General features: G+C 46.8%; 1 pseudogene; it reads left to right on the top strand.

The window, feature by feature from the left end:
- The first annotated feature begins 894 nt into the window (after positions 1 to 894).
- Positions 895 to 1,295, top strand: LOC116069590 (annotated as a pseudogene).
- The last annotated feature ends 2,463 nt before the right edge of the window (positions 1,296 to 3,758 follow it).

The following is a 3,758-nucleotide window of genomic DNA, read 5'->3' as shown; positions in this document are numbered from 1 at the left end:
ACAACTCTGTAACTCCTGTTCCCAGAGATCCAACATAGCCACGCAGACATACATGCAGTCAAATCATCAATGTACATAAAAATAAAATGAAATTTTTAAAAAACCACCTTAACCATATCAGGATATCAAGCCATAAACAATTAGTCAGCAACCCAATAGAGACTGATAAAACTCAGTGTGCTTCCGGTTTCCATCCGTGCCTGGAGCTGACCCTGTGCCACAGCTCTCCATACCTAAATCCCACCGGGAGAGAAATGGTCTCCCAGGAGTGCTGACACACCTGAGAACACAGGTGAGACCACAGCTTCTGCTCAAATTGCTGGCCCAAGAGTGATCCGCCCAGAGCCCTCAGGACAAAGGAACCAAGGAGCAGCCTGGGACAGGATATTTCCAGTTTCAGTCTGAGCTGGACCTCACCCTGTGCCACAGCTCTCCATACCCAAATTCCACCTAGAGAGAGCTGGTCTCCCAAGAGTGCTGACACACAAGTTTACAGGAGGGACAAGCCACAGTCAGAGACAGCAAGACCGGCTAACACCACAGATAACCTGATGATGAGATTTTTGGCATCGTCAGAACCGAGTACAGCAAGCCCACCACAAAAAGCCCAGGATACCCCAACACACCAGAAAAGCAAGACTCTGATTTAAAAATCACATCTCATGATGATGATAGAAGACTTTAAGAAGGGTACACACAACTCCCTTAAAGAAATACAGGAGGTTCCTCTGGCTGGGACTGAGGGACAGAAAGACCGACTAGCGTGGGTGTGGCTGGTTAGGTTGGTGAGTGATTGTGCAGGATAGCAGCGGCCCTGTGGAGGTGACAGTCAGCTTTAGGACTCAGAGCCCCAGGTGGACGTCACTGGCTGGCAGCACAGTTTTGGTGCTGGCGATGGAAGCAGAAGGCTTGGGTTGGCTTCTGGTCCCGCTGCACGGGCTGGTTTCCTGGGTGGCCACTGGGGCCATGGTCTTTGGAGGGGTAGTACTGTACATACCCCAATACAGGGACATCTGAAGGACTCAGACACCAACGGTTTCTCCACCCACGTGTGCCTATTGGTGGCCAAAATTACGGATACTCTTCTGGTTTGGAAGGCACTTCGAGTCCCCACTCCTGTGGCAGAGCATAGTCATGATCCCTACGATGCTGCTGATGCTGAAGCTCTACACCGAGGTCCGGGTGGCCAATGAGCTCAACATCAAGCGCCGCCCCTTTGCAGCCACAGACAGTAAGGATGAAGAACTCAGAGTGCCCCACCCCCAAGGCGGCCCTACCTGGGTATGTACTGCTGAGACCCTGGCTCCATTTCACCCTGCAACCTGTCCCTCTGTCAACACGTCCACCTTACGGGTCAATTCACCACGCATGGCCTGTTCATGGCAGGACACATTTATTAACCCACAGCCTGCTGCTCTCTGCCTGGACTATTTAGAACCTGCTGATTTCAAGGGAGGAGTGGACCAAAGGAAAGGAGAATGGATGTGGAGAATTCAAGATTACAAGCTTTGCACTTATCACAGGCTCTTCCTACTGACGGTGCGCTAGTGGAGTTACTACCCTCATCCCCTCTTCAAGGGCTCATTGCTCTTCTGTAGAAGGAACACTGGCTTTGCCAGTGTGACCTCTGCTGCAGCCTTACTGAACTCTGTCGGCTCCAGCACTAGTTCCTGTACTTCTAGACTTCTAGAGATTGTCCACCTGAAAGGTCACATCACCTGCAAGAAGGGACAGCAGTTTGCTTCTTCCTTCCAGTCTTCCCGATACCCTGACTGGATAGAGACGAGACAAGATGTGCATGTTCTGCTCTTGGCTTCACTGAGGACTTCTGGTTTTTGCAGTTGCCTTTAATGTTCATGTGAGCTGAGGGGCTTTGCTTCAGTGTCATGAATGGCACTGGCCCTGGCTGAGTACTGTGCTGTCTTGATATGACTGTGTGTGTTCTAGGCACTGTGCTGTGTCTGTGGATATGACTGTGTGTGTTCTAGGCACTGTGCTGTGTCTGTGGATATGACTGTGTGTGTTCTAGGCACTGTGCTGTCTGTGGATATGGCTGAGTGTGTTCTAGGCACTGTGCTGTGTCTGTGGATATGACTGTGTGTGTTCTAGGCACTGTGCCGTGTCTGTGGATATGACTGTGTGTGTTCTAGGCACTGTGCTGTCTGTGGATATGACTGTGTGTTCTAGGCACTGTGCTGTGTCTGTGGATATGACTGTGTGTGTTCTAGGCACTGTGCTGTCTGTGGATATGACTGTGTGTGTTCTAGGCACTGTGCCGTGTCTGTGGATATGACTGTGTGTGTTCTAGGCACTGTGCCATGTCTGTGGATGTGACTGTGTGTGTTCTAGGCACTGTGCTTGTCTGTGGATATGGCTGTGTGTGTTTTAGGCACTGTGCTGTCTGTGGATATGACTGTGTGTGTTCTAGGCACTGTGCTGTGTCTGTGGATATGACTGTGTGTGTTCTAGGCACTGTGCTGTCTGTGGATATGACTTTGTGTGTTCTAGGCACTGTGCTGTCTGTGGATATGACTGCATGTGTTCTAGGCACTGTGCTGTCTGTTGATATGACTGTGTGTGTTCTAGGCACTGTGCTGTCTGTGGATATGACTGCGTGTTCTAGGCACTGTGCTGTCTGTGGATATGGCTGTGTGTTCTAGGCACTGTGCTGTCTGTGGATATGACTGTGTGTGTTCTAGGCACTGTGCTGTCTGTGGATATGACTGAGTGTGTTCTAGGCACTGTGCTGTCTGTGGATATGACCAAGTGTGTTCTAGACTGTGTCTAGACTAGTCTGTGTGGACAAGACTGCCTTTTATTCTGTTTCCAGAGACCTTTGTGGGGAAATCAACATTTGTATGTTGAGCTAAGTTCCATTTGATTGTGATGTCTAGTTTCCTCTTAACTGCTGGGTGCAGTTTGGTGATAATCTGCTGAAGATGTTTAATGTCCATACTCATGAAAAGTTTTGGTCTGGAGTCCTTTTTTTCTTGATCGTTTTGGTTTTAGAATATCCTAAATATGGGTCAGAACTAATAGAAAAAAGAAAGAAAGAAATACAGGAGAACACAGATAAACAGGTAGAAACCCTTAAAGAGGAAACACAAAAAAATCCCTTAAAGAACTACAGAAAAACACAAACAAGTGAAGGAAATGAACAAAAGCATTCAGGATCTAAAAATGGAAATAGAAACAACAAAGAAATCATGAAGGGAGAGAACCCTGGAGATAGAAAACCTAGGAAAGAGATCAGGAGCCATAGATGCAAGCATCAACAACAGAATACAAGAGACAGAAGAGAGAATCTCAGGGGCAGAAGATGCCATAGAAAACACTGACACAACAGTCAAAGAAAATGCAAAATGCAAAAGAACTCCTAACCCAAAACATCCAGGAAATCCAGGACACAATGAGAAGACCAAACCTAAGGATAATAGGTATAGAAGAGAGTGAAGACTCCCAATGTAATGGGCCAGTAAATATCTTCAACAAAATTATAGAAGAAAACTTCCCTAACCTAAAGAAAGAGATGCCTATGAACATACAAGAAGCCTACAGAACTCCAAATAGATTGGACCAGAATCCTCTTGTCACATAATAATCAAAATACCAAATTCACAAAACAAAGAAAGAATTTTAAAAGCAGTAAGGGAAAAAGGTCAAGTAACATATAAAGGCAGACCAATCAGAATTACACAAGACTCCTCAAAAGAGACTATGAAAGCTAGAAGATCCTGAGCAGATGTCATACAGACCCT

The sequence above is a fragment of the Mastomys coucha genome, unplaced genomic scaffold (assembly GCF_008632895.1).
Source record: "Mastomys coucha isolate ucsf_1 unplaced genomic scaffold, UCSF_Mcou_1 pScaffold1, whole genome shotgun sequence".
Classification (NCBI taxonomy): Eukaryota; Metazoa; Chordata; class Mammalia; order Rodentia; family Muridae; genus Mastomys; species Mastomys coucha.
Note: the sequence above shows the minus strand (reverse complement) of the source record. Positions and strands in the feature narration are given on the sequence as shown.